At 45.1% G+C, this 17,453-nt stretch overlaps 1 protein-coding gene across 3 annotated transcripts in view; it reads right to left on the bottom strand.

The window, feature by feature from the left end:
* The window catches only part of raly (RALY heterogeneous nuclear ribonucleoprotein), a 74,146-nt gene that overhangs the window by 40,267 nt on the left and 16,426 nt on the right, over positions 1 to 17,453 (bottom strand). For all 3 annotated transcript variants that reach the window (XM_002932879.5, XM_004918526.4, XM_031894301.1), the window contains exon 2: positions 8,388 to 8,461. The gene's annotated coding sequence lies outside the window, so the exon portion shown is untranslated. The remainder of the gene's footprint in view (positions 1 to 8,387; positions 8,462 to 17,453) is intronic.

Raw genomic sequence — 17,453 nt, forward strand, 5'->3', positions numbered from 1 at the left:
CCTTCTCTGGAAACCCGTTATCCAGAAAGTTCTGAATTATGGAAAGGCCGTCTCCCACAGACTCCATTATAAGCATTTTTAAAAATGAGAATTATTTACTTTTTCTCTGTAATAATAAAACAGTACCTGTACTTGATCCCAACTAAGATATAATTACCCCTTATTGGGGCGGAACAGCCCTATTGGGTTTATTTAATGGTTAAATGATTCCCTTTTCTCTGTAATAATAAAACAGTACCTGTACTTGATCCCAACTAAGATATAATTACCCCTTATTGGGGGCAGAACAGCCCTATTGGGTTTATTTAATGGTTAAATGATTCCCTTTTCTCTGTAATAATAAAACAGTACCTGTACTTGATCCCAACTAAGATATAATTACCCCTTATTGGGGGCAGAACAGCCCTATTGGGTTTATTTAATGGTTAAATGATTCCCTTTTCTCTGTAATAATAAAACAGTACCATATACTTGATCCCAACTAAGATATAATTACCCCTTATTGGGGGCAGAACAGCCCTATTGGGTTTATTTAATGGTTAAATGATTCCCTTTTCTCTGTAATAATAAAACAGTACCTGTACTTGATCCCAACTAAGATATAATTACCCCTTATTGGGGGCAGAACAGCCCTATTGGGTTTATTTAATATTTAAATGATTTTTAGCAGACTTAATTTCTGGAGATTCAAATTATGGAAAGATCCCTTATCCAGAAAACCCCAGATCCCGAGCATTCTGGATAACAGGTCCCATACCTGTACCTCGTACCATAGGCCTATGGGACATGGGGGGGGGGGTGGTGCTCTGTTCTTTGCATATTCTGGCAGTGAGAGGCATTTCAGAGTGGCAGTTGTGCCATAGCTCTAAGTACTAAGGGTGCTGGGGAGGAATAATTATTACAATATATATTAAGCAGCTGATATTGTTACTTATTCCATTACGCGCGCAGTAAACACTGATGCTAAATCTTAATGGGACATTGGAAATGGTAAATAATTGCGTTATATAATAAAAGGCACTTAGTGCCCAGGAGCAGTAACCCATAGCAACTAATCAGCAGGTAAAATGTACTGGTCCTCTGTTTAAAAGCACAAATCTAATTGGTTGCTACAGGTTACTGCAACTGGGAAAACTTTGTGCTTTTTATTACATATGGGTGTTAAAGCAGGGGGTCCCCAACCTTTCTTACTTGTGAGCCACAGTCAAATGTAAAAAGACTTGGGGAGCAACACAAGCACCATAAAAGTTCATGGAGGAGCCAAATAAGGGCTGTGATTGGCTATTAGGGGCCTCTATGCACCCTATCAGCTAACAGGGGCTTTATTTGGTAGGAAATCTTGTTTTTATTCAACCAAAACTTGCCCCCAAGTCAGGAATTCAAACATAACTCCCTGGTTTGGGGGCACTGAGAGCAACACCCAAGGGGTTGGGGAGCACCTGTTGCCCCTGAGCCACTGGTTGGGGATTGCTGGTGTTAAAGCTTTTTTACTAACTCAGGGCAAATTCACACCTTGACAATATCCAATGACAATGTCAGATTTCTAATTATGGCGCCCAGAGGCCGTCCCCCCTCCTCCCATGCCCTGGTCAGGATCGCGTGTGCATCCATTTAGCTCACGTATGGTGCTGTTAAAAAGAGCTATTGGCCCTTAGATTATAGCTTCCCAATCACAAAGCAGTTATTCTAACATTCTTGTCTGGAAAATCAGGGTTTTGCCCCAATCTGCCCCATGCACCCCCAGTTATGCCAACATATTAGACTGCTGGAGGGTGCTGGGAGCTGTAGTTAAAGGAACAGTAACACCAAAAAACACAGCGGGGTAGTTATATAAACTATAGTAGGGTTTCTGTAGCAAACACCCCAGCTGTACCAGTACAGGAATGGCTGCCCCCGGGGCTACACAGCAGGGTATTTATATAAACTATAGTAGGGTTTCTGTAGCAAACACCCCAGCTGTACCAGTGCAGGAATGGCTGCCCCCGGGGCTACACAGCGGGGTATTTATTTAAACTATAGTAGGGTTTCTGTAGCAAACACCCCAGCTGTACCAGTGCAGGAATGGCTGCCCCCGGGGCTACACAGCAGGGTATTTATATAAACTATAGTAGGGTTTCTGTAGCAAACACCCCAGCTGTACCAGTGCAGGAATGGCTGCCCCCGGGGCTACACAGCGGGGTATTTATATAAACTATAGTAGGGTTTCTGTAGCAAACACCCCAGCTGTACCGGTGCAGGAATGGCTGCCCCCGGGGCTACACAGCGGGGTATTTATATAAACTATAGTAGGGTTTCTGTAGCAAACACCCCAGCTGTACCGGTGCAGGAATGGCTGCCCCCGGGGCTACACAGCGGGGTATTTATATAAACTATAGTAGGGTTTCTGTAGCAAACACCCCAGCTGTACCAGTGCAGGAATGGCTGCCCCCGGGGCTACACAGCAGGGTATTTATATAAACTATAGTAGGGTTTCTGTAGCAAACACCCCAGCTGTACCAGTGCAGGAATGGCTGCCCCCGGGGCTACACAGCGGGGTATTTATATAAACTATAGTAGGGTTTCTGTAGCAAACACCCCAGCTGTACCGGTGCAGGAATGGCTGCCCCCGGGGCTACACAGCAGGGTATTTATATAAACTATAGTAGGGTTTCTGTAGCAAACACCCCAGCTGTACCAGTGCAGGAATGGCTGCCCCCGGGGCTACACAGCAGGGTATTTATATAAACTATAGTAGGGTTTCTGTAGCAAACACCCCAGCTGTACCAGTGCAGGAACGGCTGCCCCCGGGGCTACACAGCAGGGTATTTATATAAACTATAGTAGGGTTTCTGTAGCAAACACCCCAGCTGTACCAGTGCAGGAATGGCTGCCCCCGGGGCTACACAGCAGGGTATTTATATAAACTATAGTAGGGTTTCTGTAGCAAACACCCCAGCTGTACCAGTGCAGGAATGGCTGCCCCCGGGGCTACACAGCGGGGTATTTATATAAACTATAGTAGGGTTTCTGTAGCAAACACCCCAGCTGTACCGGTGCAGGAATGGCTGCCCCCGGGGCTACACAGCAGGGTATTTATATAAACTATAGTAGGGTTTCTGTAGCAAACACCCCAGCTGTACCAGTGCAGGAACGGCTGCCCCAGGGGCTACACAGCAGGGTATTTATATAAACTATAGTAGGGTTTCTGTAGCAAACACCCCAGCTGTACCAGTGCAGGAATGGCTGCCCCCGGGGCTACACAGCGGGGTATTTATATAAACTATAGTAGGGTTTCTGTAGCAAACACCCCAGCTGTACCAGTGCAGGAACGGCTGCCCCAGGGGCTACACAGCAGGGTATTTATATAAACTATAGTAGGGTTTCTGTAGCAAACACCCCAGCTGTACCAGTGCAGGAACGGCTGCCCCCGGGGCTACACAGCGGGGTATTTATATAAACTATAGTAGGGTTTCTGTAGCAAACACCCCAGCTGTACCAGTGCAGGAATGGCTGCCCCCGGGGCTACACAGCGGGGTATTTATATAAACTATAGTAGGGTTTCTGTAGCAAACACCCCAGCTGTACCAGTGCAGGGCAGCAGTACATTATATTGTTATTACTTTTATACACTTTCATTTTTTGGTGTTACTGTTCCTTTAATAACCAGCTATGTCAGATTTGGGCCTGCTTGGTCTCTAAATTCTGCCCTAGTTAGGGGTTAAAAATAAAGTGACCGGTGGAATCATCGAACTCTGCTGCTGGGATTCAAAATAATTGGTAATCAGTAAGCCAATTACTCCCTGGCACCGGGGCCAAATGTGGCATTAGATACGGGATACGGCACCGGCAGGAGAAAATGACCCTGAATAAAAGAAACCTGTGCAAATTAGCCTCGTTATGTAAATGAAACACAGAGGGGGGGCAGCGGAGTTCTGTGGCAGCGCTATTCCCCGCTGTGCCCGCGCTATTCCCCGCTGCGCCCGCACTCCGTGCCCCTGCCAAGGACACACACGGATACCACTGATACTGCCTCCCCCCCCTCCCCGGGACATGACTTCTTCCCTCCCACAAGGTGGCAAATCTGCATTGATAGGGACTTTTATTCCAAAGATCAAAAACATCTCTTCTCTATAAGCTTCAGCTGATTCCATTTCTATTCCATTCTGTAGGGATATTCATTACTATTGAGCAGAGACGCCCCTTTGTACCCTTAGAAATCATCTCAAATCTGCAGTCGCCAAGACAGAAGGTTAGATCATTGGGCTTAGGTTCAATTCCTGGCTAAAACTGTGCAAATTCCACAGCCCATCAATTTTTTGGGTGGTATTGCCTGGGTCAGTGACCCTGACAACCACATATATTTAGTTGCAGACCAGAAGGAGGGGTTAATAATGGGCCTTGGTTATTAGATCTCTGTGGTCCATGGCCAATATTGCCCTGATTGGTAACTGCTGGCCTAAGTGTTTGACTAGCTCAACAAATCCATTAGTTATTAAGGCTGATGCCACACGTGGCGTTTTTCCGCTACGTTTTTTCTCAGCCTAAATACGCCACACAGCCCCTGACTATGGCGTTTTTCAGCCTAGTACTGGTGACGTAGCAAATCCCGTTTCCATGGTGCTAATAGTGCGAAATAGCAAAAAACGCGGCGTATTTCCGCTAGGTCTGGCAGCTGCCTTTGTGTATACATAGGAATAGCTTGCTGTGCAAATACTGGCGTATTTCGGCCTACACTTGAAAAACCGTGCTAAGGCGTTTTCTAGTGTATTTCCGCATTGTGTAGTATGCCTCGAGTCTTTTCAAGTTATTTCTATGGATGATGATATCAGGCGTTTTTCAGCCGCCGAGAGAATTAGAAAATACGCAGCGGAAAAACGCCACGTGTGGCATCAGCCTAAGTACTACTAATTCTTTTACTGTCTCCCATTGTGGCATTTATAAACTCCACCCCCGCACACTTTCTGCCTTTCCCAATTTTATTATGTTCCATTCCAGTTGCCAAATCCAGGGAGATCACAAGCTTCCTTCCTTTTATCCTATCACAACCAGTAGCTTCTGCTGCTATTCTGGGGCTCACAGCATGAGTGACATGTTTGCAGCAGGAAAAAATACAAAAATGTTTTTCTAAACCTTGTTCAGGTCTCAACTGTCTTTTCGGATTCCTGAATAATCTGGCCAATAAATAAAAAAAAAAATATTAAGAAATTAACTGTAAATAAGCCATGTTGAGGTGAGTATCTTATTACAGGAACAACAAAAAAGCAAATCCATCAATAAGTATTTTTTAAACTTTAGCTTTGAAATACAACAATGCTTTCTGGATAACTAATGCAATAACCCCCCCCCCCCCCCCCCGACTTCATCATAATCCCACCGACATCATTGTGACCGCCTCTGATGTCATCATACCCAGCTCCAACAGTGGCCGAGCCCCAATACCATCTGCTCCACCCCCCCCCATGGGCAGCAGACCCCACTGGTCACGGTGGGACCAGTTGAAATGACCCACAATATGATGTTACCCCACCCATGTTTACATTTCACCCCCTGTGGGTGTAAGCGGTGTGGGGGGCCTGGGTACCTATACTTATCTAAACGTAAAACTCACATGATATATTGACTCCAGAGTTGGCACTGCCTGGCAACTAACCATAATAGATACATTTTAATAGTTGTAATCATTATCTTACTATTCTGGTCCTCATCTTCCATTCTGCCTTGTTACTAGGGTATGAGGGACCCTAGCAATGAACAGCAGTTTGCATTTCAGCTGCAGAACAAAACACACACACAAACATATATATCCAGATTTCAGTATTATTGTCTGCATCTGGTTAAGTGGGGGACCCTGTAAATAATAGGGGCCCTACAAAACCTGCTTTCAGCCACCATAAAAGACAGCCTGCAATTCCTTACCCCCTCCCTAAGTCTTTTATGAACATATTTAATAAAACTGAATTGTAATTTGGGTAATAAAAGAGGGAAACTTTATACCACACAGGGAAATAAAATGTCCGCTACCCATAATCCATGTCTTCCAAAGACAGAACCATTATTTTCCCCCTACTCCCCTCGGCCCTCCCCGGCACACAACTAACTGCACTTTTCCTCGTCCCTTATTTGCTGTGATGATGAATGACTCCGGCTTTGCCTCATCTATCTGTTCGGCAGGTTCATTTAGACGGGGAGGGCAGTTTAGGGGAAGCCCCCGCTCTCCTCCGTCCCAGTTGCCTTGTAGAGAGCGGTAAGGGAGGTGGGGGTAGGAGGACATATTTGATTAAAGGGATTTTTTTGTTGTTATGGGATCGATATTTTGATCATTACAACTCTCACTCTCCTTATAAAAACTCATCCCTGCTGCGCTTGGGAGAAGCAACGTCATAAAATGTGGAAGCCGCCGCCGCCGCACGGTGCTTCATCGCTCTGCTATTGACCTGGAAGCAGAATATTTATCTTGTCTGGTTATGGAAATACAAACGCTGTTTCTCTCATAGAAAGGAAAAGGTTACGGAATTCACAAACGTGCCATAAAAACGGAAATTGGAATTTTAGATGCGTCCATTCCCGCGTGCGGATTTCTTGGCAGGCGATGCCATGCTGGTTATGTATTGCACTGTCCTGGGGCAAAGACCATTTATCTTGTTCGGCTACATAAATCCTAATGCTGAGATACGCCATAAAAACGCACTGCAGCTTCAGCTATATCGGCCCCTCTGTTCAGGAGATAGGCTGCTGTTTGTTTTGCCAACTGTTTGAAGTTGGACCCATCCATCTTCCCTAAATTTGGATTTTTTTATTTCACTGTTACTGACCTACCAGTTCTTCATTCTTCACGGTTTTGCCCTAAAGCTGGCCATACACACACTGATATTATTGTACAAAACCTTGTTTCGTACGATATTCAGTGCATATATGGCGGCTCGAAGAGGCGAACGATATCACAAAAGGATACGGATATTGACTTGTCGACAGCGCCGGATTTGTGTTCCGTGCACCCTAGGCCACCCCCCTCTCCTCCCCGAGCGCCCATGCGTGAACCCCCCCCCCCCCGCGGCAGCGAGTGCGTATGCGCAAATAGTTCAACCCCAATACGGAGCAGTGGGGAAAGATCCCCATTGCTCTGTACGGGTGTAAAATTAAAAAATTTTGTTGCGGTGGGGCGGCATGCCGCCCCTAAATTTCTGCCGCCCTAGGCCCGGGCCTTTGTGGCCTCTCTACAAATCCGGGCCTGCTCGTCGACCACCATTGAAGGCATCTGAGTAAAATCTATGTTCAGGTAGAATTTCTATTGTTTCTACCTCCATATCTGACGATTCAGCCCTGAACCAATAGTTGCACGAAAGATCGTTATTGCTACGTGTATGGCCACCTTAAGACCCAGCATTCTGCCCATGCAGCTTCCCTATGTGTATAAAGTAGGGATGCACCAAACCCAGTTTTTTGGGTTCGGCCAGAACCCCGGAATCCACCCTGAAGGATTCGGCCGAATACTGAACCAAATCCTAATTAGTATATGCTAATGCCAGAAAAGGCTGAATCCTGGATTCGGTGCATCCCTAGTATCTTCTGAATCATGGCGCTAATTACACTGAGAAACCCTGAATCAGGGGCGGGCCAAGCCGACCGGGCATCCTGGGCAATCTGGTTGGGTTGCCACAGCAGGTTGTGGCAACAGATGTACATGTTAATGCCATTTTAAAGCCCAGTGCCAGAAATGTAATAATCTCGACTGGCATTCTCAACTCATTCTGGGGGTATAGTTTTCCTTTAAAGGAAGCAGAGAAAACTAAAATGGCTAATTACTAAAACATAAGGCCCTATTACTCGCTGCAAACATCATTTACATGAATTTACTAAGATTTTACTGTGTCACGGAGCAGTGGCCCTGCATTAAAACGTGCTGCATTGTGGGAAATCAATGTGGCAAACTGTGCCGATTCGTGCATTTCGTACCAGTCCATGCCAGCCAGTCGCTGCTGGTCTGTTCACGTTTCTAGCAGTGTACGGCCGAGGCTAGTGAGTTATTAAGGGATATCAAACATAGAATGAAATGGTGGTTGGCGAAATTCTGTTTTGCACTCCCTCACGCTGTGCAACTTTACAGCTTCGCCGGAGACAGTCGGGGAACAGGAATGATTGTTAAATGAGTTATCTGTGGAACATTATCTACACATACATAGAAGCACGATTATCAGCAAAAGTGCTAAAATATTATATTTTGTTTACTTTCTGCCAGGCAGCTTGCCTCATCAGCTCACTTCCTGGTCACATGACTTGTTCCCACATACCAACACAACCCTTCTCTTTCTACTGTGTGTAGCTTCTCTTGCGTATATGCCATTTTTCTGACAGAACCTTTCTGCATTTTGGGGGGGTTCAGTACATGCAGTAAGGTCTCAGAATCTTACCTGGAGTGGGATTGTTTATAGGGAGCTCAGGAAAGTGTAGAAAGGTCTGCTCACTCCACAGAGATGGGAACCAGCTATGGAGAAAAAGAAAATATATGTTAGACCAATTGGCCACGCATTCAGCTTGTGGCTTTGTAGTCATTTTAGGAGCTGCAGGGCTATAAACGAGTTCCAGTTAGTCATTGACTGTTCCGATCACCTTTAAATTAACTTTATAATTGGATAAAATCCTACTCCTCCGTTCTGGAAATTCAATCAAATGCCTAGTTGCTAGGGTCAAGTAAACATAGTTACCAGGCAGCTTGTTAATTTGTAAACTGCAGAGAGGCCCTTGTGGGCCCTAGGCCAGGAATTTCCTATCCATCCAACACAGGCCTATTTAACGGCTGTAATATGTATCCCTATACACATCTATTTAGTGTGAGAGTGGGCAAACTATTGATTCTGGCAAATGCCAGAGGGGCTGCTGTAAGGTGCCATAGACAGTCACTATTTATTGGGCTGGGGGGTGGGGGTGTTTGGGCCTCTGGGTACTTGGAATGCCAGGACCCAGGCCCAGACTGGCAATCTGTGGGTTCAGGCAAATGCCAGAGGGGCTGCTGTAAGATGCCATAGACAGTCACTATTTATTGGGCTGGGGGAGCTGTTTGGGCCTCTGGGTACTTGGAATGCTAGGACCCAGGCCCAGACTGGCAATCTGTGGGTTCAGGCAAATGCCAGAGGGGCTGCTGTAAGATGCCATAGACAGTCACTATTTATTGGGCTGGGGGGGCTGTTTGGGCCTCTGGGTACTTGGAATGCCAGGACCCAGGCCCAGACTGGCAATCTGTGGGTTCAGGCAAATGCCAGAGGGGCTGCTGTAAGATGCCATAGACAGTCACTATTTATTGGGCTGGGGGGCTGTTTGGGCCTCTGGGTACTTGGAATGCCAGGACCCAGGCCCAGACTGGCAATCTGTGGGTTCAGGCAAATGCCAGAGGGGCTGCTGTAAGATGCCATAGTCACTCACTATTTATTGGGCTGGGGGGGCTGTTTGGGCCTCTTTATACTTGAGATGCCAGGGTCTATTTTAAATCTCAGTCTGGATGTCACAATGTATAGAAGACCCCGTGCAACACGGATAAAAACAAGACGACCAGCTAACAATTGTCTTTGAATGTCCTTGTCTACTTTATATTAAAGTCTTATTGCAAAGCAACCCTCCCTTCCAATTTGTAGTCCGTTCCTTATAAACCTATCATTTATCTCTATATATAGCCTATCTTTCCATAACACACAGTGCGGGCTTTAGATCAATCCTGCCTTCCCCGCACACATTTCTGTCATGTCGCACATCAGCGGCCTTTCAGCATCAAACACAAGCCCGTGGCAATGGACTGACAAATATGTCTGATCTGACATTAAGGCCCCCCCACCTTCCAAATATCTTTTTTTTTTTTTTTGCCTTCAAGGCGAAACAACTAACAAGCTTCTCTATGCGTCCCCACGGGGTGATCGACCATTGGAAGAGAAACAAGGAATAGAAATTTACAGTATAGCGATCTCTCTGGCCGCAGCGCCACTAAGAGTCCGGTGAGACCAAAGCGGAGCTTTAGAGGGGGTTCTGGGGAGTCGGAAGAGGCCAGAAAGCAGATAATTGCTGGCAGAAGGGATATAATGAGATGCTGCAAATGATACCTCATAGCTGGTTGCTCATAAAAGTCTATTGTGCCGGCTTCCTAATGTATAAAAACAACCTATAATGGATCAGCTTTTTTTTTTTTTTAAGTTGCCCTTTACAAAGTGCAGAGCAGCAAAAACCTGAAAGTGTTTGTCTCCCGATTCCTGGAATATAAATGTTTAACCACAGAAGAGACACCTTATATCACTCTTTTATTGCGGTGTAAATATTCAGCCATTCAGGCCTTTAATTCAGCCTGGCGTACGGCTCTATAAAATGACCCCACATTTCGGAGGTTTATATATGGAGCGTTAGCGGTTTAGGAGAGGAGTTATGATGCCTTGGAAAGGTGAAGGGGGGGGGGGGGAAGGATTAATAAGAACCCCCAGAGCCCCAGCAAATCCTATTAGAAATGTTCCCATTGGTTATTACAACATACATGTCCTGGATATACACTTTTACTATGATTTTATACTACATTTATCTGTTGGTAATAAAGTGTAAGGGCATAATTTATTCCGGGTGTATTTATGTCTCTATTTATATGTATATAATGTGGGAGTATTCCTATTGTGTGGGCTCAGGGATTCTTTATAGATATTAAAGAATGGCTGCTTCTGCTAGATCAGTGTTTCTCAAACTGCCAGGCTTGCATTATGGTTCTGGGGAGGCCTGCCCTGAGTATACTCCCATGTTTACACACACATATATAGCTTTTCATTTAAATTAAGCAGTATGGCAGCACCTACCCTGGTTTATGAAGGTTATGGAGAGACATATACATCTAAAATCCAGCCCTTATGTAGTTTAAATAGCAGTTTATGGGTTTATAATAATGTTCCAGCCACCGTGTCATTTCTTATATAACGCAAGTTCATGGTGTTTGTGTTGAGGTTTTTTATTTAGTGGGGTCAATTGAGGCACCCCCTAATCTCCCTATGCAATTGGTTTAGGATGAATATTTCCATTGCTTGTCCATTTAATGAAAGGGAGTATGATGCCTAATCTGAAAGAGATTGCTGTGGCCCCTTACCTGAAGCTGTGTCGGAAAGACGGGACCCCAAACTGAGGGGGGGGGGGAATTATAAATATCTTATAAATTCAGCATTTTAGCTATAACCTTCACATCCAACAGTTATTGCTGACGCATTTACTTTAATAGCATGTCCATTGAACCTTTTGGGGAGTTGATTTTACCCCCAAAGGACCCCTCTGACCCTGGGCAATTGGGCATTTTGTTGTAATCAACCCCCCAGCCACCGTTCTGAATGCTTGGGCAAACTTCTGTTAGTTCATATCCCTTTTGTATGTCCTTGACTTCTTTTAAAGGGGAACTTGTACCTTTACATTTTGCATGCACAAAAGGAAATAACCTGAAATGACTTGGAGCCTGAAGTGGCCGGGGACAGGGACAGGAATTGTAAGGCACATTGTAAAAGTTTTATTGTGAAATTCAAAAGAGGGATTCATTTCCCATGTAACCCATTATAGAGAATGTCGGAATATAACACAGAGATGTGTATAGGCTGCAATGATGAATGAATCATTTATACCTGATGCTTTCCTATGGGTAAGGGACATGCTGGGCTGTATTCCTTTATATTCTATTATAATAGCTGCCTTGCTCTAGATATTCCTTTTATAGAAAACTTTCCTCTTATCCTTCTCTTCCGCAGCGCTGAACTTACTGGCCTTTACCATGAGAGTTTATATGTGAAACGTTAAAGTTAATCTCTACCTTGTGGGTTAAGAAGGTTTCTTCTGTCTCATTAAATAGACAGTAAGGTGTTAGGGTACAGGGTACTGTCTAAGCAGAGTTCTGCCATATTTGCTTGCCCCATGGTTAGACAGTCCAGTATGAAGCTATGGTTTGTGTGTACCAATAAAGTAATAACTACATATCGGCATGAGTGGGAGGTGCCATATTGCTTGCCCCTGCTTAAAGATAAAGTTTCTATAAATGAATACTAGTGTTCTACTAACCAAATCCCAGATATACTGAGTAGGTCTGAGGTTAAAGTTGGAGCAACTACAGTGGAGAAGACCCAATGAGAAGGGGGGTGCCTATGGGAGAGCCTAGACAGAGGGGGCTTAGCTTTTGATGGCTGTAAGGCACAGATATCAGAGGTGCTCTCACCTGGAGACCCACAGGCCAGATCTGGGAGTGTTTATGGCTAAAGAGGAACATAAATGCCCATATGGTAAGACCCATAATCAGCCCAATACATAGAAAAAGTTGGTCAGCTGCTCTGTAGACACCACTTGTCTATGTTCTGTTATACACAAGTCAATGACAATGTAATGTTCAAGCATTAAAACTCACCAAACTTCTCAACAGTTGAGAATCCTAGAACATTCCTCTTGCACAGATCTAGAACATTTGGATGTAGGCACAAGTGATGCCCAGTAGCCTGACCTTACACAACTCCAAAGGCATAAGGGCCCACAGTGTAGCTCACACTCAGGCAGCTGTGAGTAACAATTCAAGTGATCCCAGGTGAACACCATGTTGTGGTCGTTGGTTGATGGGTCTACATGGACAACCATGTCATCCAGTTACTAATTAGTGGGTTGAATGATCAGATCAAGGTGTCCCACTAGATGGTCAGGCAAAGATCTACTCTTACCCTATATAAATGAGCAAACGTGGCCCTTTATGGGCAGCTTAATGAACCCTTTGATGCTCTTTAGACAATGCCATGAGGAATGTATCCTAAAACAACTGGTGTTCAGGAAATACTGCCTGCCGGAAGGTGACCTGTGTTCCCTGACTGTCGCATCAGTCGCATCTGCAGCGGCTTCTGTTGAGCAAATGATTTCCATAGCCCCGCAGAAAGAAGTGAGAGGGAAGATCCTTCTCTCCGTGCAACGCTGTGGAGAAGATGGATGAGAACAGAATGTCTAAGGACCAGCTGGGTCCTGCGCTCCATCACCAAACGCAAACACTAATTAATCCTGCGTGTAATCACTCGTCCAGCTCATTAATCAACTGCTACTTCTCCTGAACAGAAGAATAAGGCTACAGAAAGCAAGGAGTGTGCTTAGTGGAACACAGTCAATAAATATCAGCCATGGAGAAGGTTAAAGACCTAGGGGGGTCCCTATAGTCCGACGTGTCTCTTTGCTTGTGCCCCTTCCCTAGTCTGTCACTATTTACAATAAAGTAACATTTACCTGTTTGGCCACATCAGTCTAATACAATTTTTTGGCCCATTTGCAATTACTTGGATCATATAAAGCAGCCCATATAGACCCAGCAATGTCCTCTCCTGATAGGCTATTCCTGCCTGCCTGATCAATACCAGAATAGGATCCTATTGGCTATTGACTGGGGAGCTCAGCTTTTGATCCTTAACGCAGATCAATAGTCTATCAGCTCAGTCAACAAAGCATTTAAAAAAAACAATTGCTCTGTACAGCTACAATTTTGTTATTTTTAGCTTATTACTTAACTTTCTATTGCGTCCCTCTTCTTTCCATATTCCAGTCTTTCATTCGAACCACTGCCTGGTTGCTACGGCAAATAAGACCCTATCAACCATATAGCAACTGAACAAAAAGCTAAATAACTAAAAAAAACAACCACAAACATAATAAATAAGGACAATTACAAATTGTCTCAGAATGTCATTGTCTGCATGACAGTAAAAGGCAATATAAAGGTGAATAAACCCTTTAAAAAAAAAAATGGACGGAGAAGAGAGGTATCATTAAAGACATACTAGCCCAGCGGTGCCCTAAAAAACTCAATCTGTTATAAAATGCAATTACAGCTAGATACAATTACAGCTAAAGTGCTGGATAATGAGAGATAATTTCTATATCTGTTAACTTGAGTGTTTGCCTCTTGTAAGCCGCAATAAACCATCTCTAGTTTAAAGGGGAAGTAATTCTATTTCAGTTGGTCTAACATGGCCGGACATATTCTATCATAGCCGACTGTTGTCTCTTATAGCAATCCGTTGCCCAACGCTGAATTCCCTATTTAATGGTTCTATGATCTCAATGCTATGTTTCTCCCGCCCATTACATCACAAAGATGCCGGCAGTGTTTCGGTGCCATCTTTCCCTTCAGCGGTATCAGTGAGTGGGAATTTGGAGCTGCGTCTGCCCGGCCCTTGTTCCTTCCCATCTGACATGACATTAATTGCTGCTAAATATTCTTATCTGCCTCACACAGCTCCCTATGCAGAAAGGTCAGCGTCGTACAGCAGGCAGGAGAGTAGAACTGCCTGTCACAGCCGTATCCTTCCAACAACTTCTAATAGAGTCCATGGCTGTAATATTACTGTATTAATATTCATATGGCTTCATCTAATGGCGCCACATTGCTCCATGGCTTGCCTGTGCGACTAACTGTAGGCTATTGGCTAAATAAAAGGATTTGTACACTTTGGCCCTAGGGGGGACCGAGCCCATAAACACAGCACTGCCATTAGTACACTTTGGGCCTAGGGGGGGCTGAGCCCATAAACATGGCACTGCCATTAGTACACTTTGGGCCTAGGGGGGACTGAGCCCATAAACATGGCACTGCCATTAGTACACTTTGGGCCTAGGGGGGACTGAGCCTATAAATATGGCACTGCCATTAGTACACTTTGGGCCTAGGGGGGACTGAGCCCATAAACATGGCACTGCCATTAGTACACTTTGGGCCTAGGGGGGACTGAGCCCATAAACATGGCACTGCCATTAGTACACTTTGGGCCTAGGGGGGACTGAGCCCATAAACATGGCACTGCCATTAGTACACTTTGGGCCTAGGGGGGACCGAGCCCATAAACATGGCACTGCCATTAGTACAGTTTGGGCCTAGGGGGGACTGAGCCCATAAACATGGCACTGCCATTAGTACACTTTGGGCCTAGGGGGGACTGAGCCCATAAACATGGCACTGCCATTAGTACACTTTGGGCCTAGGGGGACAGCACATTAGATTTTAGATATGTTAATGGGAAAATATACACCCTTTTTGGCATGAGCTTATTTAGTTGGGGTTGTGTAGAAAAGGTGCCTAAAGACTGGTGGGGGTACTGACAGACTTTAATAGTTTCCTTTCAAATTGTGGAATCCGATATGTCTGTGTAAAAATAAAATATATTTCTATTACATCTGGAAGTTCAACACAGTGTTTATATACCTTTTCTATTTAGGCCCAACTTAATGGGGTCATGTTAAAATGGGGGGTATATTTTCTGAGGGCAGTGTAACGCACTATTATATATAATCAGGCCGCCTTGCCCTTTAAGCTTTGCATTCTATAAACAGCTGCTGTTTCAGTATCATGGCAACTTGGTGAAAGGATGCCATTTTCCTCTGTGTGGGTTGTGTGAAAGTGGATCTGGGTCCCCTACTCCTTATGGCATTATTTAGTGTGTGCTTTGTGACAAGACAGGGACAATGTTGCCCGGCATGGCTGGCAGAGGGGAGAATGCGGGCAGCGTGTTGACATAACATTTGTACTTGGTATCAGCTGTTATATACAAACAGGTTGTTAGTTCAGGGCTCAGTCACCTCGGCTTGTGCACTTGTATCTATATTAAGGCTTTTTAAACAATAACATTCTGCCCTTGTTCTCTAAGCAACTGAAAGTCACCCCACAATAATCTCCATTACTTTATAAACCACACACTATCCTCAAACGCACTCACCCCAAATCTCCCCCTAACTGGCTTTCAGGCTGGGCCCTCTTAGCCCATAACAAGGTTACAGATATATAGAAACATTGGGGTAACAGTCACCCTGCTATAGTTCCAGGGGTACCCAGGGCACAAATAAGCACTCACCCCAAATCTCCCCCTAACTGGCTTTCAGGCTGGGCCCCCTTAGCCCATAACAAGGTTACAGATATATAGAAACATTGGGGTAACAGTCACCCTGCTATAGTTCCAGGGGTACCCAGGGCACAAATATGCACTCACCCCAAATCCCCCCCTAACTGGCCTTCAGGCTGGGCCCCCTTAGCCCATAACAAGGTTACAGATATATAGAAACATTGGGGTAACAGTCACCCCACTATAGTTCCAGGGGTACCCAGGGCACAAATAAGCACTCACCCCAAATCCCCCCTAACTGGCCTTCAGGCTGGGCCCCCTTAGCCCATAACAAGGTTACAGATATATAGAAACATTGGGGTAACAGTCACCCTGCTATAGTTCCAGGGGTACCCAGGGCACAAATATGCACTCACCCCAAATCCCCCCCTAACTGGCCTTCAGGCTGGGCCCCCTTAGCCCATAACAAGGTTACAGATATATAGAAACATTGGGGTAACAGTCACCCTGCTATAGTTCCAGTTGGGAGGTTAGACAGAGACATTACAGGCTGCTATATAACGCATTTAGCCGTTCTATAAACTTCCCCTTTAAACAGACAATGGAAAATCAAAGAGAGGAGGAAAAGGGAGTCTGAGGCAAATAAAAGTTAATGGGCAAATCGCTGCGGTGCTACAGATCCATTGATCCAAGTGCGCAGGGTTTTGCATTCTGTTTTACAAGGAATCATTTTGGGAATGTTGTGTTGGTAACAGGTTGGCTTCCTTCTCCGGGGCCAGGGTAGCCTTTTCCTGACATCAGTTTGAAAGCAAGCATCTGATTGGATCCTGTGAGAAAATGGACCTGGTGCCTAACCTAAAACTGGATTATAAAAAATCCCCCCCAACACTTGCAGCTAAATCCAATGGTGGAAATGACGGGCTTTCCTGTGTATGCACCAATCATGGGGAGGGATGGGGACAGGAGAGAGAGAGGCAGTAGGTCATGGCCGACCAGCTGTTCAAGTGCAGTTCAACAACACCATAAGGACCATAGGAGGATGAAGGGTTGTTAACAAAAGGCATTTTCATTCTGAAACTTTATACAAAGTAACAATTTCCAAATACTTTTAGTCAAGAAAGCCATTAACCCATTGGTGCCCAGATAAGCTAGAACCCCCCCAACCCGGCCCAACACTTTAGCATCAAAGGGGCTTGTTTTGAATGAGCGAGGTAAATGTAATTAGCTGCACAATTCCAATTACCAGAGCTGCACAGCAATTAGTTCCAGTGTGCTCGTTAGCTGCGCAGCAGAGTAATTACATTGCTGTAATTACTTGTATCCGCGCAGATTGTGATCAGTCGGCTGGAAATTGGCGGATCTCTCGGAAACATGGCTTCCAGATCGTTCCTGGCCGGGATTCTCCTCCTGGAGCGGTAATGGGAGTCGATTCTGGGAGTCGTTTTGTCACTGGAGGGATCACTGCTAACGGCGCTCTGCGACTACAACTCAGCTATTGGGCAGTCACGCTGTTCATGACTTGATAATGGGCACATCTCCCATATTCTAGAGTGGCACTATAAAGTCTATAGTCATACCGCCCTATCTACGGCAAGCAACATGGCAGCTCTCAGTCCTAGGTAGAAACAA

The sequence above is a fragment of the Xenopus tropicalis genome, chromosome 10, assembly GCF_000004195.4.
Source record: "Xenopus tropicalis strain Nigerian chromosome 10, UCB_Xtro_10.0, whole genome shotgun sequence".
Classification (NCBI taxonomy): Eukaryota; Metazoa; Chordata; class Amphibia; order Anura; family Pipidae; genus Xenopus; species Xenopus tropicalis.